Source organism: Equus caballus, chromosome X (assembly GCF_041296265.1).
Source record: "Equus caballus isolate H_3958 breed thoroughbred chromosome X, TB-T2T, whole genome shotgun sequence".
Classification (NCBI taxonomy): Eukaryota; Metazoa; Chordata; class Mammalia; order Perissodactyla; family Equidae; genus Equus; species Equus caballus.
Genome location: NC_091715.1, coordinates 127,068,749 through 127,092,529, shown reverse-complemented (window position 1 = coordinate 127,092,529; position 23,781 = coordinate 127,068,749). Strand labels below are relative to the sequence as shown.

The window sequence follows — 23,781 nt, the reverse complement described above, 5'->3', positions numbered from 1 at the left end:
TCTATTAGATATAAACCAAATATTACAAGATTGCTGTGAGAAATAAATGAAATAAAAATGTGAAAAATCCCTGTTGGATTCTGTGGACCATTTGCTTCAGCTCTTCTACAACCTAAAATATATTGCTTTCCAAAAGAAACCTCCATTTGGTTGGATCCTTGTGATAATAGCCCCAATTCACTTGGTTTTGCATAGATTTTCCTTCATGATTTTTTTCTTCTCCAGAGCATGCGGGGCAAGATTTGGAAGCATCCTTTAAATATTTTCTTTCTTTTCCTTGGGGAGCTCAATAATGTCTTTCATCTTAAAGTGGAAATATTTGATATGTAGGTAGCAGGATCTGAACCCCTATTTTCCGACTCTTAAATCCAGAGTTCTTTTCTGTGCATTAGGATTGCTAGTAGAAAATGAGGCAATAACTTGTCTCCTCATCTTTCACTACTCTCACATCTTTCACCATTAAAACAAAGCCACAAAACCAGTGACCCTTTACTAACGCAAAAAAATCATGAAAGGTGTAGTAGGTGGTTTAGGGCCATTGAGGTTTTATTGAATTCCTGGATTTTTTCCCCTTCAATTCACTTAGTAATCCCTAGATATAATAGCTTTCTGGATGATTAAGAGATTTGGAAAAAATGATGCAAGATAAGTCTTATGAGAGACTACCTTATAATGCTGCTGATTCGTTGTATAATTGTCCTAAGCCTGAATGCTGGTGGTACCAAACAATGCTTTGTTGTTCTCAGAAACTGGAGAGAGCAACCCTGGCATAACATCTTTCACTTCCCAGAGAAAATACAGCTTTCAAGAAGCAATCCAATTGTGGGTTTAGGAAGAACGTTTTCTGGGGACAGAGAATGAGTATCCAGTGTTGTGGTTTTCCAGTGAGATTCGTAATTGTGTGTTCCCAAGGGAAGAGGTTCAAGAAGGGCATCTCAGAGGGAAATTTCAGCCCTCCTCTGTGGCTCAAGTACGACCATGGGAGCTGAAAAGTAGATGTATGAAAAGGGTAGAGCCAGGCCTGGGCTTCCAGGAAGACAATCACTTGTATGGTGTACTTTGGGGGCATCAGAAAATCGTCCGTTCACTACATATTGCGCGCCCCCCCCCGACCGATGCCAGAAATTTCACCTGAGCATTCTTGCGTTAAGCATCGCCATCTTTAAAAACACAAATCACCCTGGTACCAGTACCCATTAAGCTGCTAGCTCCTCCATGTGAATGAGTTTCTCAGATCCCTTTCCTTTCCTTTTTGACCACAGAAGCAAGGCTGTGTTTGCTTTGGAAGGAAGGGTGGGTTGGAAATACGGAGAGGGCTGTTACCTGCCCAATTCACATTTTCCCCAGGCATTTTGGACCTGGTTCCCTTGGCATTGTTAGAAAGCTCCTCTGTACATCATCTGCTCTGCAAGGACTTCAGGTTCCTGGAGCCTTGGGTCTCAGCAGGAGCCCCGGAGGCCTTCTCAGGAGCTGTTCTTTGTGGCAGGGTTGGTTCAAGACCCTAGCGGGCCCTGTGTCTAGGAATGCCTGCCATGGTGCTAGGAGGTGGCCCTCTGGCTGGGGACGCAGAGCTGGAGCTGCTCCTCCACAGGCCAGGGCTGCCTTTCTAGCCCCTCTGCTGCTTATCCACAGAGGGAGCCCCTTGCTCTTGGGAAGAAGAGGCCTTCCTTGAAGGAGCTAGCTGCTGAGGAGGGGAATGTGCCAGAAAATGGAAGACAAATGTTCAGATTCCAAAGGGGAAGGGTGGAGTTCAGAAGGAAATCACTGACTTGTGTATATTATCTCGTGTACATAGGGAAAAAAAAGTTACCTGACTCACAGCTGGCAGAAGGGAGAACAGAAATGGAGATTCTGCTGGGGGAGGGCCTCTTCTCTGTCCTAGCTCTTGAGAAACAAAGGCAGCTGGCCTGTTTGAGTTCCTTCCCAGTTCCCAAGGTTCCTAAGGCTCGGGCCTTCTTGGGCCTTCAGTCCCCATCCCTGATCCCTTCCCCTCTTTCCTGTCCCTTCTCCTTTCAGCATTCTGAGTTGAGAGTTTCTGAATTCTCTCTAGTGCCCAAGGAGAAAGAAACTACGGCCTCATTTAAAATTTAGGGGTGACATCTTTGAGTGTCATCCTACCCAGGAGAGTCACCTTTTTTAAGAGGATGGTGGAGGCAGGGGAGACAGCCTCAGCACTAGGCCTGAATCTCTCATGGAGAAATTTCAGGACGGGGTGGTGGGGGGAGGGGTCTCAGTGTCCCTGGCAAGATGGGGCCTGGTATTGGGAGCCTTGAAGAGCAGCCCAAGAGTTACCATCCCAGCAGAGGGGATTCTGAGCCATTTTCCAGCCGCGACTTTGAGTCCTGGGCTCTCTCCCACTCCCCCAGAATGCACCTCTCTAGAAGTTTGGCAACAGCAGCCGCCCTTCCTTTCTGTCTACTCCCTTCAGTGTACACAGTGATACTTTAGGCTGAGGCTGTGTTTGAATGAAATCCAAACAGTCTGCCCTGCCTTAGATCAGAATTCAGACAAGCAGGAAAACTCTCAAAACCTCACCTGTTTGTGGTTAATGTCCACCAATCAGAGCTCTACACTCTAAACGCAGTTACAGAGAATTCAAGTATCCAAACAGAGGGGAGAATCTCCTAATCCCCCTTTCCGAGGCCCAGAACCCAAGACTGCTGAGCAGAGAAGATAGCTTTTAATGGAGTCCAAGAGGCTCCTAAACAAATGTCAAGTTTAACATTAATGTGTTTAGAAAAGTCACCCAAGATCATTCTTTTTAAATCTATTTTGTAAACTGCCAGCTAGCAGGCCTCCCAGGATCGTTTTTAATTTGTTGGGTCTTCTAGATGAAAACTGTCTCTCAGAGACCCCAGGCAGCCGGAGACATCCTTCTATTGATAAGGAAAAAAGAGGAATTGTGAGAAGTGAATTTTAGAGTAAGAGCTGAATGTATTCAAAGACAAACTAAAAGTAGGAGTCAGCCTGAAGAAACATATGGCTTGAAAATGACCATTCCAGCCTTCATCGGGGAGTTTTCCATGCTCTCTGCCAGCCCCTTAAGTACAGCCCCGTGGAACCAAACAGGATTTCCCAGGCCCAGTCTTCAGGCAACTGTGTGAATCAATTGCCTTCTTGTTTGGTGAAGAGAGTGAGCCGTTATTTACAGTTGTCTCTCAGGAGCCTCCGGGAGATGCAGAATAATTGTAGTTCCCAGCAATGTGATTAAATTGAGTGTAAGAGATGCCCCGCAGCAAGAACAGAACTGAAAAGTGAGGAAGTATTTTGTTCCAATGGATGTTTAAATTGGAAAAGCTCACACACAACTTTCCAGCCAAACAGAGGAGGAGACTTGAAGGCCATCTTTAAAATACATCGTTAAAGCTTGTCGCGGCAAAAGTCTTTCCTGGATTTAAGGACTCACTTCAGACTGGTGTTCCCAGAGGGGACTAGAGCCAGAAGGAGCCCAAGCCATGGGAATGATTAGCCCTACTTGCATCTAGGGGGAGCCTAGTTTTAGAGTGGGCCCTTCTGGACTCTCCAAACACACAGTGGTTCCAGGGATGGAGTCTTCACCCAGGTCTTTGCAGCCAAGAGAAAACCGGGGGGCCCCTCATGAGAAGGAAATGAGGAAAGGGGAGAAGGGCATGGGAAAAACAAGAGGATAAACATTCCAAAAGGCATGAGGGAAACCTCCTGAGAATTCCTGCTTTTCCCTAAATCTACTACTTGAAATTTAAGTGTATGTGCATTTTTTTCTTTCCATACATTTCTAAATTAAAAACTCAGGGGCATCCCCTTGCTATGGACTGAGAGCTCAGGCTTGTCAGCTAGAAAGCACACCTGCATCAGGGCAGGGGAGAGCACATGTCCTTCCATCTTAACATTTGTCTTTGTGTGTGTGTGAGGAAGATTGGCCTGAGGTAACATGTGTTGCCAATCTTCCTCTTTTTGCTTGAGGAAGATTAGCCCTGAGCTAACATCTGTACCAGTCTTCCCCTATTTTGTATGTGGGACGCCACCACAGCTTGGCTTGATGAGTGGTGTGTAGGTTCGTGCCTGGGATCCAAACCTGTGAACCTCGGGCCACTGAAGCAGACCACATGAACTTAACCACTTGGCCACCAGGCTGGCCCCCTCTTTTTCTTTTTTCACATTTGTCTTTTGTTTGGGCAAATCAGGAAGCGAATTCCTCTCAACCTAACTGACTCTGTGGAGGAAAGGAGACCGCTAGGGCAGAAAAAGAGTGCTTGTCTGGCCATCAGAAAACTTACCTTCTATTATCAGCCTTCCCCTCCTTCAAGTTCTGTGACCTTGGGTCAGCCACTTCCCCTCTTGGGGCCTTAGTTTTCTCATCTTTAAAATGAAGAGATTAATCATCTTTGAAACTGTCTTCTCCTAGACATCTATCAGCTCTGAGGACAAGAGCTGTCATCTCAGGCCTCACATGTTCTACTCAGGTTCATTTTCCCATTTTCAAAGGTCATGCTTCCAGCAGTTTAGGGCTCATACTGTATTCTCCCATTTCTTCCCGTCATCCAGGAGCTTCTCCTTGGCAGTGAGCTCTTTATGAAGATGCCAAGAATTTGAACCTATTTGTATTCTAGACCAGCTAGCATCTTGGATTAGTCTAGCATGATTGCCCTCTCAAAGAATCCCTTAAAAAGTAGAGGGATACTTAGCCATTTTCTGAACATTTATGATTTTTATTAGAGTACTATTCTAAGTGAATTGTAAGTGCGTCTCTGGGTGTAATCTGGTGCCAACACAGTTCAACACACATTCAACACAGTTCGACACAGAACTCCTGATTGGGAGGCAGATACAGGTGTGTTTGGAGCATGGGTTTGGAGTTAGGCAGACCCGAGTTTGAATCCAGGGCTTGCTGTACCTCTTACTAGATGGGCCACCTTAGACATATTACCCGATCTCCTTAAGCATAACCTTCCTCATTCGGGAAAAGGGTTCTGGTAAAATTCTCATAATATTGTGGTGAGAATTAAATAAGCTAACACATGGAAAGCACAAGTACAGTGCCTGGGACATAGTCACTATTCAAGCAATGTATCCATTGTTGTTCTTCTATCTTGTCGTTGGTTAATGTCAAACAAGCACTTCTATGTTCGCCACGGTATGTGGTTAGAAGCACCCACTTCTTTCACATTGTTGAGTGTTAGCTGTGGGATTCTCTGCCTCTCTCCTGTTCCACCCCCTGGCCCTGTACATCTCTCTCTCCACCTTATTTTCCTCCTCCTCCCTTCTCCCCAGCCTTTACATTTTCTTCCCTTCCCTCTTGCTCTCGCCCCCACCTCCCTACTCCTCATACACCCAGTCTCACACAAGCACCCTTTGTACCTGTCTTGGCTGCTTTCCTGGTTCAGTCTGACTAACTCAGGATTTGACCTTAACATTAATAACAACAGCAATTAACTCACACAGCCCACACTATGTGCTTTACACATAACAATTCATTTAATCCTCATAATCCTAAAAGCTAGCTACTATTAGTATCCTCATTTTACAGATGAAAGCGTGAATTGCAGATAGATTAAGTGACCTGCTCAAGGTCATATGACTAGTGAGTGGTGGAAATGGGTTGAAGCCTCTCTGGGTTGAAGCCCATTGGCTTCAGGACTTGGGTTCCAGGATCTGTGCTCTTAGTCACTACAGGATACTGCTTCCATGAGGCAAAGAGATGCAAGACTCTTGTGTCTCCCCTGGTAATGCAAACAATGAATGATGCACTTATTGATAACTGAATAGAGTTTGAATGTCCATCATTTCAGAGGCTGTCATTCACTGTGAGTCGAACCTTTGCTTCTCTAGGTCATAACAGCCGGAAGGGAGGGGGCTAGGTAGAGTGGTGGAGTACAGTGGGGTGTGGGTAATGGTCCCAATGAGAATGAAAATAGCCCTTCAGTCCAAACCTTCCCCAAGTTGCATCCCTGAGCAGGCCCTAGAAGTTCATTCACAGGCACCAGGAAGCCGAGGCTTCCACTTCTGAGGCTACTTTTGCTGTCATACCTTGGATGGATCTCACCCTTCTTATTGCTGCTGAGGAGGGTCTTGCTAAGGTGGCTAAGGGTTTTTTCCCACCAGGGTTAACAGCTATTTTAGGAGATCTTTTCCACCACTCAGTCAGTTTACTCATGTATAAAATGGGAATTGTCATACCCACCTTGTAGGGTACAGTAACTATGTGGACTTAAAGAAGATAGGGTGTATAAAGCACACTTACTACTCTTCATGGCTCAGAGTGGGCACTCTTATAGGCTTCCAAAAGGATGGCCTGTACCTTTCAGCTTTTTAGTGGCCCACTCTATCCTCTGCCTGACGCCACCTCTACTCCAAGTCCCTTGTGGAAATTCTGGTACCTGGGGAGGATTCCTTGCCCATCTGGGGCATACTCTTCTTTACCTTGACCAGCCCCTGGGCTACGAAAAGGAGCCTTCGACCTTTCTTTGCTTGGACGCTTAATCCAAGTGTTTGCCCCTTCCCCATGGCAAAGTGTGCAACCTTATGTAAGTCACTTCCCTTTAATGGGCTTTAGTTCCTCCTATGTTAGACAAGAGCGTTGGACTTAGTTCATGGTTCACAATTGGGTCCCTGGAGGTTGTGGGAGGATCTCAGCACAGAATAACTCAAACATCTGATGTCTGTGCTGAGACAGTGCACATGTCTTATTGGAAAGTTATGAGCATCTTCAAACATGTTAGTTGCTGCAGCTTTGGGGAATTTTCCCATTGGTTAGTTCTTTAAATTGGTTCAAATTTCATCAGTTCTGTTCAGTGAGTTGTTTCTTAGTGTAAGAGTCCCTAATTTATCTGTTGATGGAACTTACCTCATTCATTCTCCAAATTCATTAACCTGCAAAAATAGAGTCAGGAATTGGAATTAGAAGGCAAGGGCGATATATCTTTGATAGCAATTTGTTAACCCTTTAGTTATCCGAGGTAGTCAGGCAATGAAGAATTTGGGTTATTTGGTGAGAGGTTGGCGATTCCTCTTTATACAGTGAAATGGCTCTGGGGGGAAAGTTTCCTGGTGCAGGAGTGGGGTCTGGGATCTCAGGAACATCACTCTGCACTGTGCCTCAGCTCCTTTGTAAGCCCAGCTTTTCAATCCCATAGGTAGACCAGGGCTCAGGAAACTATGGTCCATGGGTCAAATCTGGCCCGCCACCTGTGTTTGGACACCTGTTTTGCAAGGGAAGACTGGTTTTTACATTTCTAAATGGTTGGAAAAAATCAAAAGAATACTTTCTTGTGCCATATGCCCATTATGTAAAATTGAAATTTCAGTGTCCACAAATAAAGCTTTATCGGAACACAGTCACGCTCACACATTTACATATTGTCTATGGCTACTTTTGCACTACAACAGTGTTGCTGATTACTTGTGGAAGAGCATGGATGGCCCGCAAATCTAGTAGCTGGCCCTTTACATAAAAAGTTGGTTGGCCCCTGAGCTAGATCATGAGCCCTCGTGTCACAGACTCAGGAAGAGGTTCCCAATCCTTTTGAGTCTTTGAGGACCCAAAGTCCTGGCTACCTTCAGACTAGCAGAACAAGCCTAGAGGGGACCAGCAACCCCACCCCCCCAGCCCATCCAACCCCACCCTACCCTACCCCCTACCTCAACACAGATTCAAACCTCAAACACACATAGGAGGCATAAAGCACTAAACATCTAACTCCTTCACATCCCTGGGCGGCCAGTTGTTGTGAAATGTTCTTGAGGCTCAGAGGCAGAGGGGAGAAACCTCGGCCCTGTGGAGCCCACCTCTGCCTTTGTTCTCAGGGACAGAAGAACAAAGGGGCCACGCTGTTCTAAGTGTAACTTTCTGAACTCATTTGTATGAGGCAGCCTCAAAGAACAGATCTGAGTCATTCTGACAGCTTCTCAAGGGCCAAAGGACTTCCAGATGGAGACACTTAATTTGCTGACCAATTATTCACCTTCCAAAGTACAGGTCTAAACTCCGAGTCATCCCTTCACCTGGGAGCAGGTATAAAACCCTCATCCTTTCATGACAAAAATCGTTTATTTCAGATACAAACTTTGAGGTTCAGAAAAAAAGGCAGAGGAACTGCTTCCAAGAGCTAAAAAAGCAATGTATTCCAGTGTACTACAAAGAAATATATTTCCGTGTATTTCAGCTTGCTGTGAAGGCCAGAGTTCAGGCAAACAGCAGACAGCGGTAAGTTGCGCCCACAGCCCCTGCCAGTCCTGCAGCTCCCTGCCCGTCTCCCTCTCCTCCCTGCTGCCTATCTTGCCCTTGTCCTCTGGCCCTCCCTTTAGACTGGTTTTACCCTCCCCATTTCTGGCTCTGTTGTTTTCCCCTTTTCTTCTTCTTTTTTGTACCTCTCAATCTCTCCTCTTCCCTCATCCCCTGCTTCTCATCTCTCTCTCTCCTTATCTCCTACCCCAATACGTCTATAGTATAAAATAGAAAAAAGTCTTTTAATCATTTGTAAATATTATTTATGGTTTCAATTTTTTTCTTTTTTTTTCTGCTGAGGAAGATTCACCCTGAGCTAACATCTGCTGTCAATCTTTCTCTATTTTGTATGTGAGCCACTGCCACAGCATGGCCACTGACAGAGGAGTGGTATAGGTCTGTCCCTGGGAACCAAACCTGGGCTGCCAAAGTGGAACATGCTGAACTTAACCACTAGGCCACTGAGGCTGGCCCCTCAACTTTTAGTTTTAAAAGCTGTTGAGTGAAATATTTTCTGTTTCTTGAACTAAACAAAATTGCTTTTTGCTCTTTGATGTGCCTTGGTAACAATGCTAATAGCTACAATTAATTGAGCACCTACTTTGTGCCAGGGACTGTTAGGCACTTAAGATGTTATTAACTTATTTAATACTCCCAAGATGAAATAGGTACTGTTATCATTTTCATTTCAAAGGTGAGGAAATGGAGGTATAGACATTAAATGTCTTGTCGAAAGTCCTCCAGCCTATAACTGGCAGAGAGTTTGAAACCCAGACAGCTCGGTTCCCAAGTCCACATCCTTAACCATGAAACTTAACTGATGGCCTTCTGTTGTTAGATGGCCCTCAACTGAGAGAAGGCACAAAGCCTCCTCCATTTATTCCTCAGGCTCCCCTGCCAGAAGTGAGGCAATTAATGATCTGCACAAGCTCATTCAAGCTTCATGGCTCTTCATAGGACACCTGTTCACAAAATGGTGGTATTAGTATGATCTGAGGGTGAAGTTTTCAGGCCCTTGATGTCAAAGGGTCACTTATTGGCCATTTGCACAGGCCCAGTTGATGGGTTGGTGGTCTCAACCGGCCTGAACTGGACAAGGGGTCGTCTCTCAGTTCCTGAGAAACCACTCTTAATTACTCTGTTGATAAGATGGAGTCAGTTGAACTGGTCCTAGAGGCCCATGGTTACATTATTAATATGCTTATGACCACTTTGTGAGGGAGATTGGGCTATGGTTGAGGGGAAATAAGGCTCAGCAAGGTCAAAGGACTTCATCAAAGTCACACAGCTGGTGAGAGGTTGGACCCTGGTTGAAACCCAGGTCTGACATCAAAGTTTGTTCTTGGAAAGCAAACTGCTATATTGATGACCTTCAAATTATACCACGTACATGAGCCACTCTTGCTCACAGCCACCTCTGACACTGATCCCCTTCAATGGGTCCAGTGACTTAAGTTTCTGTGAGCACTAGATCCTGACCCCTCAGGCAGGCTTCTTCCATTCCTGGAGGCCCTCTGATTGGGATGAACTCGATTTGCTCTTTTTCAGTGGGGAGTGAGGGACTTGCGCAGAGCCAGCATTTTCTTAAATTCTTCTCCTGCCTCTTTTTCTTGTTTCCTAAATGCTACTAAAGTTACTTTTTCTCTGAGGATGAGTTTCTGTTGTTTTTCCTTTTGAAAATTGTTAAAAAGCTTTCTTAACTGTTTTGAAGTGCTACTTGGCAATCTTTGTTTTGGTTTTAATTGGTGAAGTAATCCGTCAAATTATGAAAGTAAATATAACTATGATGAGGAAAATTTGGAAAAGAAAAAAACATGGGGAATCCTATCCCCCTGGCACCACCATTGTTATCACTTGGCAGAAGAGCATAGAGGAGGGGCCCAGGCTCTGACGTCAGACTAAAGTGTTTGGATCCTCAGCTCCGTACGTATTCTGTTAGTTAACCTCTCTCACATTCTAAATGGGTTCTGATCCCAATTTCCAATGTGTGGGGGCAGGGGGCAGATTTTCCCCCATATCATCCTATTCTCTGACACCAGCTGCATGTCCTATAATTCAACTCAATTCTGACACTAGCTACCTGGAGATAGCATCAGATCCCACAGGTTAAGGGCTCAGTCCTACAAGACTGCCTCCCTACCCCCACTTCAGACACCAATCACAAGCCCAGGTTGTCACCTGTGCTTCTGACCCATAAGCTATAAATAGAAGGTTCCAATGATCCCCTCGTCGGGTCCGATTAATTTGCTAGAGCGGCTCACAGAACTGAGAGAAACATTTTACTTACTAGATTACTAGTTTATTATAAAAGGATATAACTCAGCAACAGCCAGATGAAAGAGGTGCATAGGGCAGGGTATGGGGAAAAGGCGTGGAGCTTCTATGCCTTCTCCAACCACCACTCTCTCCAAATCTGAAAATCTGTGTTCCCCTACCTGGAAGCTCTCCGAACCCCATCCTTTCGGGTTTTTATGGAGGCTTCATTACATAGGCGTGACTGATTAAATCATTGGCCATTGGCAGTTGATTCAACATCCAGGCTCTCTCCCCTCCTGGAGGGGTGGAAAGTTCAAACCTCTAATCACTTGGCTGGTTCCCATGGCAACCAGCCCCCCATCCTTAGGTGCTTTCCAAAAGTCACCTCATTAACATAACAAAAGACACCATTATTGCTCTCATCACCTAGGAAATTCCGAGGGTTTTAGGAGCTCTGTGCCTCAAACGGGTATGAAGACGAAAGACGTATTTTTTATTATAAATCACAATAAGACACCTTCATTTTCTGCATCTGTAAAATTGGGATTACGTAATGTTAGTGGGAGGATCCAGTGAGAAGATAAAGATACTGACTTCTGCATTTTGCTTAGAATAGGTACTCAATGAGTATTTGTTGAGGGAATAGTTTCTTTCCAACCTATTTTCCTAAGCAAATTCTAAATAATAATAATAATAATATAATTTCTTATGTTGTGTTTCTTCACCGAACCTGAGTTTCCATGGTACCACCTAGTCTTCAGGGCCATCATTTTTTTTTTTTCTTTTTGAGGAAGATTAGCCCTGAGCTAACATCTGCTGCCAATCTTCCTCTTTTTGCTGAGGAAGACTGGCCCTGAGCTAACATCCGTGCCCATGTTCCTCTACTTTATATGTGGGATGCCTACCACAGCATGGCTTGCCAGGCGGTGCCATGTCTGCACCTGGGATCCGAACCAGTGAACCCTGGGCCGCCGAAGCGGAATGAACAAACTTAACTACTGCACCACAGGGCCGGCCCCAAGGGCTGTTATTTTTAATGACTGCATGAATGTCCATCAAGTGGAAAATTATAGTTTATTTAACTTCCCCCTTATTTGGGGGCACTTAAGTTGTTTTCAATTTATTTTGTTCAATTTAAGTTGTTTCAATTGTGTGCAATTTATCATATTTTGATAAGGTACTAATAGATTCTTTACACTGTGATCTTCTTTAATTCAATTTTGGTGGTATTTCTTTAGCCTAATTAAGCATCTTAAGAACATTTAAAAAATAACCAGAATAAAAAGCACTCACCTGGTCCTGAGGCGTTTCCAAGTGGTGGTGGCAAGGTGGGGTTGGAACCTTCCTGTGTGCTCTTTGTTTTGGATCCTGTAGCAGGTGGTTTGTGAACAATGCCCTCAGCCCTAGAAGGCACACATCAGATAAGGAGGGGGAAAGAGATTTTCCCCTAGTTTAAGACTTTATTTTAAGCTTCCCCGCGTGGAAATCATTTATCTGATATGAAGGCAAGAGATTCTGAAAGAAATTATCTTACTCTCATTATTGGTCCCTAAGTTTGTGAGATACTTAAACTTTTTGATCTAGTGGGATAGGATCATGATTGACTTAGCAGGCCTCTTTTAAGAAACGATTCTGAAATGAAAGAACAAGAGGCTAGAATCTCACTTGCATTAGATGCTGCTTCTCAATAGTCCTTTGAGTTCTCTCCTCTCCAGCCACATAGCTACCGCCTTGGCCTCAGGGCTGGACGAGGGTGAGGCCAGTGAAGTGCTTGACTCTGCTGCAAATTTAAGGGGGTACCACAAGCCTCACATTTTAACATAGCATTTTTAATATCCAAATTAATGCAAAAAATCTATGATGAACACAATATCAAAAATTTAAGTACAGACTCCTACAGTGCTGTACCAAGCCATATTGGAGCCTGAGGCAGAAGAAAACAATGTGTGTCCCTATATACATGTTTTTATGTATTTTTAAGGGTTTATTTTTCTAGAAGTAGATTTTGAAAATATCACTGATGTGTTTGTTTCCATCAAATCCAAAAAATTAAAATTATAATAAATTCTGTTTGGGGTAGAAATAAAACATTGACACATGAAATAATGTTGTTCATTTTGATATATCTACCTTTAAATTTTTCAGTGTTTTTTCCACTACTTTAGTTTTGATTTCATGAGGTCATTGTCCCATCTCCTTTGACTGGCTTGACAAATTTATCCAGCAAACCAGCAAACGTTTATTAATTACTATCTGTCCAGCACTGGGCTGGATCCCGGGGATGAGACAAATATGGATAAGATAGAGTGGTTGCCTTGAAGGGGCTCACAGTCTACTAGGAGAGAGGTCAGACAATGGGCTCCAGGGCTTCAGAAGAGGGAGGGGCTGTAGGAGGTTCTTCAGCTAGAGAAGACTTCTTGGAAGAATGGCAGCTTTGTTGGAAACAGAATGTACAAAAGTCCACAGTTTGAAAGAGGCAGAATCACTGGCAGAAGCATAGAGAGTGTGTAGAGGGGACTGGAAAGATATGAGACGGGACGGGCAGGGGAGCCCAAAAATGAAGAATCTGATAGAGTAGTTGAGGATGGGCTCTGGAGTAAGACAGCTCTGGGTTCAACTCAGCCCCACGACTTCCTCACTGGGCAAGCTATTTTCTCCCATTTTGCTTACTTGTTAAATGGGGGTGTGCTGGGTATTCTCTGCATGCCTCTTCAGATGCATTCTCCACTCTTCTCTACCCTGCTGTGTCACCAGCAGGTAGATCTTAATGGACTGCATCAATGGGCTCCCATCCCCGCTGGCCTCTGGTTGAATTGGACCAATGGGGGGCACTAACTGGACATCAGGAGGAGAGTGAAGGCAGTGTATTTACTCTCTTGGCCTCCTCCTTGCTTCATTGCTGCAGGTCAGCTGCATCCCCCTCTCCACAGCCACCCACAGCTTCTTTTAGGCACAGATGACCTGAGCCACTGCTCTTTTGCTCCCTCAGCCTAGCGGTGGTAAGGGCTCCCAGCAGATGCTAGCACCAGGGTGCTCCATCATCCTTTGTTACCTAATTCTGCCCACACTTTTGTAAACAGTTTCTTCATTAAGCTCTCCTTATTTACCTGTTTTGAATGTGCCATCTCTTTTGTGCCAGTACTTGGCACGTAGTAAGTGCTCAATAAACGTTAGCCCTTATACCACACTGCCTGGATGAAACCTTCAGTGGGGACCTCTCCTGCTGTAAGTCTCCATCCTTTGCAAATGTCTGCCTGGAGGCCCTGCGTTAGCCTGTATGTCAGCAAAGTAGAACAAAGGATTTCAATTCGAAGTCAGCAGCTGTGCCAGGGGAAACGTCAGAACTGGCTTCCCCAACAGGCTGGCGCTGTGATGCCAGCCAGATAATTATTCCAGGCAATTTCTCCTGCTATTGTCCCCTTGGACTGGGTCCATGGTCCATGGTTGTCACCTGGTTCAGAAGCTTCAATGAGCAGCGTATCAACAGTCATTACAAGCAGCTGTGTTTCCGTTTCCGTTTTTGTTTCTGTCTTTGGATTAGTGCAGGTCAACCACTCAGTGAACTCGCCGTCTATAAAATAAAGACCTTGGCTGAGGCTCCCTCCTCCCCCCTCGCAGTCGCACATGGCGAGACTGAATGGGAGAGTGCAGCATGGTCAGGATCTCAGCTGCAGTACCACCGGGCGGTTTCTCAGGAACCTCTCGGACTGGATTTTTATGTTGTGTTGATCAGTCAACGGAGAGGAGTTTTATTTCTGAGAACATTGTTGCATAAAGCCATAATTCATGGCCTTGGCAGAGATATTACATTGGTCTCCTCTGTCCCCCTAAAGCTGCCAGAAATACCAATTCTTCCTCTCTCCCTTCCTCGTTGGTGTCATCACGGAAGATGCTGTTCTGAGAACAGAGCCTCTGATTTATTCTGTAAGTTTACAAAGGCTATAAACACTGCTCTGAGATGACGTAGGTCCATTCTTCCAGGCGATTTTACAGTTACTGAGGAGGTGTGGTCTTAACATCTCCTGCATGTTGATTCTGAGAGACTCCTTGTTTATGATTGGTGTGTCTGTTTTAATTGCTTCTCATTAGAGTAGAGCACAGCGACCTTGGAGTATTAGGAAAAGTGGGAAGAAAATAATGGCACTGACGATCTAAGCCACAAACAAGAGGAAAGGGTATGCAAATTCGACATGAACTAACCCACACCACACTCAACTCTCCATTTAACTGCCGAAATCCAACCTTCAGATAAAATGCTTAGAGAATCTGGCAAGTCCTGCCCTGGAGAAACCACACAAATCTTACTTATTGCTATACCAACTTACACAAACAATCCAGCCTTCCATATGGGGATGCTGTCCGTGAAACCGGGGGAGGGACGGCTGCCATCCAGGCATGGGAACTGCATTTCCTCTCTGTCCTCCTCTTCTGATAAAAGTGCAGAAGAAGACAAGGGCTCAAAGGTGGGAAAAGCAATAGCAAAATGGATGGGCAAGTGCTGTGTGGCTTCCGCACAGGCGTGGCTGTATGTCAGGCCCAGATATCTGGAGAGAAGACAGACATGTCCCAGCAGTGTGAGTAGTGAGACCATGGCTTCATTGCCTTTGTCCCTGCCTCCCTGTGAAGGAGTCTAGGTGGGGAGTGCTTGCATTGTCGCTCTGGTGTCTCAGCTCTCCCGTAGGGCCTCTATTCCCCTCTCCAGAGACAAAGCCAAGGCGTTGGGATTTGGGCCTGACGTTTCTCTAACAAATTGCAATTCCTCCTTAGATCCGTTTGAAAAAACTGACACCTACACATGTGATTTGTAGTACAGACATATGAAAAGTAAAGAGTTTCCCTTAATTCTGGGGAAAGAAGTACCGTTCAATCAGAATGCATACTGCCAGGAAGTGTTCAGCTAATCTACGGTATCATTAAAATTCTGCTTGAGCCCATCACTGTCTCAGTATTGTGTTTCTAGGCGAGTCCCTTTGTTTGCTGTGTCACTGTGTCATCCTTCCAGTGTTTGCTCCCTTTCTGGAGTTGATGGACTTGGATTTCAATACGTGCTTCACTACTACACAGGTCTGGAACCACAGCTGTATTTTTTCCCCCTTTCGTTTGCTTTTATTGTGAGCTTAAACAACTCCACTGGAAAAAAAGACTCAGAACCGAATGTACATTCAATTCTATTTGTGTCACTCCAGGTTCACTTATGATCTTGGCCAATGTACAGACTGGGTTCCTGCAGGGCTGTAATCAATGTGTACACACTGTTTCACTTATTATTGTGTATACACATTTCCATAGATCAACAAAGTCCGCATATTTGTCATCTTTAATGGCCAGAGAGAATTCCACGGCGGAACCACAGCACTTTAGAAGACATCGCATTTGCATGTTTTCTTGTTTGTGGGTGGCACTTCAAAACGTGCCAGCTGTAAAGAGAGCTCTGCTAAACTCTGGCCACAAATCAATAACAAGACACAATGTGAATTAAGTCACATTGGAACTCAACCTCACCAAGCTGAATTTAATTAGTATATATTGTTACAGGGTAGTCTATTTTCTCCTGGGCTAGGCCCCTGATGTTTCCAGGTTCCAGTTATTATTCACTTAGCTGAGTATAGAAGATATGATTTGAAACAAACCTGAGCTCCTTTGGACTGCGGTTCTCAGTGAGCTTGACTTTTATTCATCTTGGAGACGCCCACATTCTGCTGGGTTCCTCTGCTCGGATCCTTTACGTTTGTACCACAGGGAACTGGATCTATGTTGTTTTGCCCCAAGCGTTCCTGTCTTTCTAATTTCCTAGCTGCTGTGGTCTAACAAAGCTTCACTGACCTTAAGCGTTGTGAGACGGCTGTGTTACAAGCTGGCAGGATGCCACGCATTTTATTTATTCATGTTGCCGCTGGCTAGTCTGAAGATTGTCAGGGATATTCTGCTACTGGCATCACGGTACTTTTTACTTTAAGGGAGCCATTTTCATTTTCAGAATCTGTTTGTTTTGTATCCCTTGCCAGTCGGAGTTGGTACTGGTTCATTTTCCTCCCAGTGAGGGATAAGTATAGTCTCCTGTTGAGGATAGAGCAGTCCCCTGGATACGATCATTTAAGGTTATTCAAAGCCTTTTGACTTATCTACCTGTTTTGGCTAAATTCAACCTTGGGATATTACACTTCGTATCTGTGATAGATTCTAGGGCAGCGGTAACATTTCTACCATCTTGAAATAGCCAGGAGAAAGACTTTATCACTTGTAAGGCAGGCCAAGTGGATGAGAGAGGCCACTTACGGGTTTGTTCAAAAGAAACTGCTTAGTGGCCAGGGGCTGCACAACATCCACGGTGACTGAGCGCTTTACTCCAAAGCGGCAGAAGCAGTTGAACACGGCAGTCCCCTGTGCTGAGAGTTGCTCCAAAGGATGCTCAGCCCCACAGTCATCCCAAGCAGCTTTCTTTACATTTGGTACCTGTAGGGAGCCACGAGACCTCATGAGGAGGGTTTGGTGTCCTGCTCCAAGATAAAACTCCTGACGGAGTGTCAGCAGGACAGACAATTTTATCTGCAGGCTTTGCCAAGTTTTCCAGGCTCTTACGTGATGGCCTATTGTAATAACTGGCTCATGCTTACAAGTTACCCAGCTGGAGTTAGGGAGGCATTCCATGGGTAGACTATAGAATTAAGTGAACTAGCCTACATGAAAACTAATCCATGAACTTGGCCTTTTAAACTATAGTCTAAGCAGCTGAACTTACCAGTTACTGCTTACAAGCCACCCCTCCTCCTGGAAAAACAATTCATGCATGCTTCCTACTGATAACAGGATGTAATAAACCAGTACAGTGGGTGGTCCAGGAAATTGGGCTTTACAAGTCTGAAGAGGCAGTAACTAGTGTGGTAGTCCTTGGATATTTAGGAAGCTCTGTTTAGAGTGCAAAAGAACCTTGCACTAACAAGGTTTTACTCTTGGTTTGCTTATTGATTCATGAATTCATTTATTCAATGATTCATTCATTCCCCAAATATTTATTGAGCACCTTTTGTGGGCTAGGCATTGCAGTAGGCTTAGAAGCTACAGAAATAAATAAGACAATTTCTATCCTGGAGGGCCTCATGTGTAAATTAATGCTACCGCTGCTAATAATTATAATACAATTGTTAATTATTGTTATTATTATTGGATTATAGTGTGATAAATGCTAAAACCAAGGCGTATACGTGTACCATGGGATCATAGATGAAGTGACTACTTCAATCTTGGGGCAGGAGGTGGTCAGGGAGAAAGTCACTGACTTGGTGTTGAAGGGTGTGTAGGAGTTCACTAAGCAAAGAATGTCAAGGATTCATCAGGTTGGTGAGACAATTTTTTATTTTACTGCAACAAGAGAAGAAATTTTCCTTATACAAAGAAAATAGGTTCATATTTTTCCTAATTCCATTCTGGTCTTGTTCATTTACTCATTCATTCAATATATTTTTAATTTCTTTCCAAGTTTTATTCAGATATAATTGACTATAACATTGTGTTAGCTTAAGGTGCACAACACAATGATTTGATATATGTGTGTATTGTGAAATGATTAATTTATTTAATGTCCATCACCTCATATAGTTACAAATTGTTTTCCTTGTGATAAGAATTTTTAAGATCTACTCTTTTAGCAACTTTCAAATATACAACACAATGTTCTTAACTACAGCATAACTGCAGTCACCATGCTGTACATCTCATATCCAGAACTTATTTATCTTAAGCTGGAAGTTTGTACCTTTTGTCCACCTTCATCCAATTCCCCCTCTCCCCGACTCCCTTCCTCTGGCAACCACTAATCTCATCTCTGTTTCTCTGAGTTGGTTTTTTTTTTTTTTTAAGATTTTATTTTTTTTTTCCTTTTTCTCCCCAAAGCCCCCCGGTACATAGTTGTATGTTCTTCGTTGTGGGTCCTTCTAGTTGTGGCATGTGGGACGCCGCCTCGGCGTGATTTGATGAGCAGTGGCATGTCCGCGCCCAGGATTCGAACCAACGAAACACTGGGCCGCCTGCAGCGGAGTGCTAACTTAACCACTCGACCACGGGGCCAGCCCCTCTGAGTTGGTTTTTTTAGATTCCACATATAAGTGAGATCATGTGGTATTTGTCTTTCTCTGTCTGACTTACGTCACTTAGCGTAATGTCCTCGAGGTCCATCAATGTTGTTGCGAATAGCAGGATTTCCTTCTTGTTATGGCTGAGTAGTATTCCATTGTGTGTGTGTGTGTGCGTGTGCCAGATTTGCTTTATCCCTTCATCTGTTGATGGACACTTAGGTTGTTTCCATGACTTGGCTATTGTAAATAATGCTGCAATGAACATGCGGCATTCATTAAATATTTACTGAGTTATGTACTATGTTCTACGCACTATTCTGAGCACTGAGGATATGGCTCTAAAGAAAACAGACAAAAATTCCTGCCCTCCTAGAAGCTTACCTTCTATTAGGTAAGGAGACAGACAATAAAGAAATGATCAAAGTATATATGTATATATATATACATAAAAATATAAATTTTATATACATGATATAGCAGAGGGTAGTAAGTTCTCTGGAGAAAAGGGGCAAGTCCCGAGGCTATGGGGGAAGAGTGTTCCAGGCAGGCCAGTCAGTGTGGCTGGCGCAGACTGGGAGGGATGGCAGCAGGAAATGAGATTAGAGAGGTAACAGGAGGTCAGCCCATATAGAACCTTGTAAAATCTATTAAGGTATCTGGCTTTGACGCTGAGACAAGAAGCCATTGGAAGCAATAAAATCATGGATGCTGGCTGTAAATTTGGCTCTCAGACTTCTGGGAAACTCCTGCAATGAAACAAGCATTAATACTTTCCAATGTAAACAATAAAATGTATTTGAAAAAGCTTTTCTTGCAATAAGTGATTAAAAAACTTTCTTTAAAAACCTTTGCATAAAGTTAAAAAATTAAGTTTTCATGAAAGGCATTATTTTAGGATATTTTGTTCTGTAACTCAGTCTTTCCCTTTATGATGCCTTGCTCCTGATTCTGATGCTTTCGATACTCCCCCTTCACCCCACATTTAGACAAAGCTGAGTGTGAGATCACAGACGGGCTGATGAGAATGTGAAGCGTATCCCAGAAATATCGTCCCCCAAGGAAAGGGCAGAGAAGAGAGCACGAGTGAAATGACTTCACAGGGAGTGGGTGTTTGGGGGAATCTTGATAGAGAAAACACTTGCAGAAGAGTCCTTGAAGCTCTTTCTGACCTTCTGGAAAATATCCATAATAAGACCTTTAAATAAATAGATCAATGAGTTGGACAATTAAAAGATCCTATGCTGGAAGACTGGTACTGCTTTACCTTTAATAACACGAACGAACATGGATTTCAGCATGCTTTTTTTTTTTTTTTTTTTAAGATTTTTTTATTTTTTCCTTTTTCTCCCCAAAGCCCCCCAGTACATAGTTGTATATTTCTTGTTGTGGGTTCCTCTAGTTGTGGTATGTGGGACGCTGCCTCAGCGTGGTTTGATGAGCAGTGGCATGTCCGCGCCCAGGATTCGAACCAACGAAACACTGGGCCGCCTGCAGCGGAGCGCGCGAACTTAACCACTCGGCCACGGGGCCAGCCCCTCAGCATGCTTTTTTTATAAAGGAAATAAAATATAGTTCGAGCATTCGCATTTAGCCCTCCCTACAAACACAAGAGAGTTTATAGAACCGGCAGCTCTATTCTGGGTATTTCTCCATGTGGCCACTGAGTGGCAGTCCAGGTAAAATTATTATAAAGCACAACCTCACTGAATATATATTTATTAAATGAAACTAACATAATGCGGAGGATGAAAACATTTTCTTCCCCTAGACTCTTCAGCTCCCTGAGTCCTGCCTTGGACTCACTGGAGACAAAGGCAGGGTCATTTGTCAGTGGCCCACCATTAGTGAAGGCCACACATCTTTCACAGCCCCTCTGGAGACTGTGTGAGGGTATTGTAAGCAGGTATGTGTTTATGTATATTTGTGTAGGTCATGAACATTAATCTGCCAGTGCTGTTCAAATGGCACCTAGAGAGTTTCTTGTTTAGCTGCATAATGTGCTCTTTAAATAGAACTAAACCAATTTGGGAATGCAGACCTATTCAGCAATTTGGTGGGGTGGTAGTAAGAGAGAGGGGAAAGAAATAGTGCTGCCAACATTTCACAGTTGAGATGGAAATAGCAGGGGCTGGGAGATGGCAGGGAGGGGGCTGAAATGGAAGCTGTTGCAACATACTGTTACTTACTTCTAAAAGTCATCCCTTGTTCCATTAGCTGGCCCCTGGTAGCCTATTAAAATTGCTATGTCCTAGTGCTTTATCTCTGAAGGCCACTCAACTGCAAGCATTCTAAGAAGTTCAATTCTTGCCCCTTTTCTCTTCTTCTATTGTCTTTCCCTGGAAGCTCTTGTTCACCGTTATAGAGAGAACTGCCAATTCTAACCCTGGCCCACCACTAAAAGATATCTCAACTGGATGCCCCACAAACACCTCAATCAATATAAGCCATGTTATGGGCTGATTTGTGTCCACCAAAATTCATGTGAATTCCTTCACTTGAAGTCCTAACTCCTAGTACTTCAGAATATGACTGTATTTAGAGATAGGGTCTTTACAGAGGTAATTAAGTTAGCATGAGGTCATTATGGTGGGCCCTAAGCCAATACAACTGGTGTTTTTATAAGATACAGACACACACGCAGGGAGGATCATGTGAAGACAGTCATCTACAAGTCAAGGAATGAGGCCTCAGAAGAAACCACCCCTGCTGACACCTTGATCTCAGACTTTTAGCTTCCAGAATTGTGAGAAAATAAATTTCTGTCGTTCAAGCCACCTAGTCTATGGTACTTTGTTATGGCAACCCTAGGAAACTAAAGCTAAAACTAAAAAGAAAACAACCGTAGAAAACCCCAAACAGAACTCAATTTCCTTGTTTCTTCATTGATGACATTGTTATTTGTACTTCACCCAGACAGAGTCATCTTAGTGCCCTCCCTCTTTTTCTCTTCTTCCTCCAACTCCCTTGCTATCCACATATAATGGGACCCCAAGATCTATCTATCCTGTCACTGAAATGTCTCCTGAATCCATCTTCTCCCTTCAGCCTTCACTTTCATTGCCTTAATTCAACCCACATCATCTCCCATCTGAACTGTGACTTTTAAAGTATTTTTTGGCCTCTCATCTCTCCCCTCCTCCATTTACCCTTCACTTTACCACCGGTTGGCACTTTTAGACAGGAAAAACATTAGCATGATTGTATACTGATGGAAATAATGCAGTGGAGTGGGAAAGATGATGAGCAAAGAGAGAGGTAGCAGAATTTCTGGTGTAATGATCTTGCATGGGTTGGATGGGAGGGGATTTAGTATATGAATGTGCTAGCACACAGGAGTTGACCTAGATAGGAACACAGAAAGCTCATCTATAGTCACAGGAGAGAAAGGAGAGAATACGGTACAGCTGTAGATAGTACTCCAGATTTGGTGGTGGTAGTGTAGAAGTTCTCTTCTGATGCTGTTATTTTCTCAATGGAAGAGGAAGCAAGGTCATCAATGAGTCACCTGAGAGTGAGAACAGCAAGGATGAGTAGTAGGTTTAAGGACAGAGGAGGTATGAAATCATCATCTAGGTGTGTGGGAGAGTAACTGGCATGGGGAGAGATAGCATGATGCTGGGTGGCACTCAGAGCTCACTGGAGGTTTGTGGTCTTGGAGGTAAATCAAGAGAAGTCAGCAGAGCTTGGTGACTTTTCCAGGTATAACAGGCTGTACAGATGCAGGCCCAGGGCTGATGGAGAGGTGGATTTAACCAGGTTGACGGTTTGCCGGGTGAGAATAGCAGAGGAAGATAGAGACAAGAAAATTGAGTGTCTAGAAGAGAATGACCATAATGATGGACAATAATGGTGGACTACAGAATTTAATGCCAAGAGGGAAGTGAAGGTTTGAGGGGCTAAGGATCAGTGAAAAGATGGTCAGATCACTAGACTTTAGGTCCTCGTGAAGTTGAGGGATTGTTGGAGTTAGGGTTCTAAGGCAAGTGAACTGAAGTTAGGAGATGGTGCCCAGAGTGGGAGGCCTGAAAATGAGTTTTTGGGTGGAGAGTAGTGGCAATGAGATTCTTGGATGAAAGTCAAGGCAGCATGGAGGACAAGATCATTGGTATGGAGGAGTTCAAGGAATTGAGAAGCTAGAGTGTGGGAAGGATCATCTATGTGCGTATTAAAACCACTAAGAATGATGACAGGTATAGAATTTTAGAGAGATTGTGATCCTAGAGCTAAAATTGAAATCAGAAATATATAGTTTGGGACCTCTGGAAAAGACAGGACTCAGCCAATACCAAACACAGCCATCTACAATTTCTGACAATGTCGCTTTCAATGTCTGTCACATCCCCCATCCTCATCACCTCTTGACTAAAGCCAAGACCTATTAGCTTTACTGTTCTGATGCATATAACCTTAGCTAACATGTCTCTAATTCCCAAGCAAGTACCTTCACTAGAACAGATTTTTTTCTTCTAAAATTTCCCAAAGCATCAATCCAGCTTTCGAAAAACATTTAAATATTTTCAAATATAATGTACTTTTGGCAATCACAGACTTAACATTCAAGATCTCTACCTTTAGGAGAAATCCAGGATGTCCACACCACGTAGTCATTTACAGTTTTTCTGAGGCACAAATTTGAACTTCAGTCCCTACCAGGCTGATGCACAGCTTGAGACAATGGTTGATCAATGCTCCTTGAACCTAGACAATCATTCAGCTTCCAGAGCTCAGAACGGGAACTTCTATGAAGTCAAAACAATTTTGCTCCTACGCACCCCGCCCCGTGTAAAAAAAGCCCTCGAAAAGAAAGCCAACTGCTAGTGCTGGCAATGAAAGTGAGCAGAAATGAAGAGAATCTAAGAAGGCAATGTTTTTTTTCTTTTGCAGAACACAGAGTTTTTATGAGCGAAATCATGTACCATGGTGATAATTGGGAATTGTAAGGACCTCCTGTACAGCTGTACAGAAGAAAGACGAGTCTGCCTATTCTTTCTCAAATACTTCTGCTCTAAAATAGGCAAAATATGTCTTCACATCCAATCCCCGCAAAAACCTCTCTACTTATACTCTTTGCAAATAAAGTACAATAACAAATATTCTCTTTGCATTAGAAAAATTAAAATCACAAATAGTTGGCTCTTCTCTACACTTTGTAACAGTAGGTTTCCCTCTTATGTAGATCAGGATAACACTAGCAATTTTGGTATCTCATCAAACTTGTTAAAATAGGATTCTACCTGTACAGGCAAATCT

At 43.7% G+C, this 23,781-nt stretch overlaps 1 long non-coding RNA gene across 1 annotated transcript in view; it reads left to right on the top strand.

Annotated features, from left to right (window-relative positions):
• Positions 1-23,537, top strand: part of LOC138921952 (uncharacterized) — a 102,326-nt gene extending 78,789 nt beyond the window's left edge. Inside the window, exons 2-3 of the long non-coding RNA XR_011434997.1 lie at positions 8,142-8,182; positions 23,416-23,537. This is a non-coding gene — a long non-coding RNA (uncharacterized lncRNA). The remainder of the gene's footprint in view (positions 1-8,141; positions 8,183-23,415) is intronic.
• The last annotated feature ends 244 nt before the right edge of the window (positions 23,538-23,781 follow it).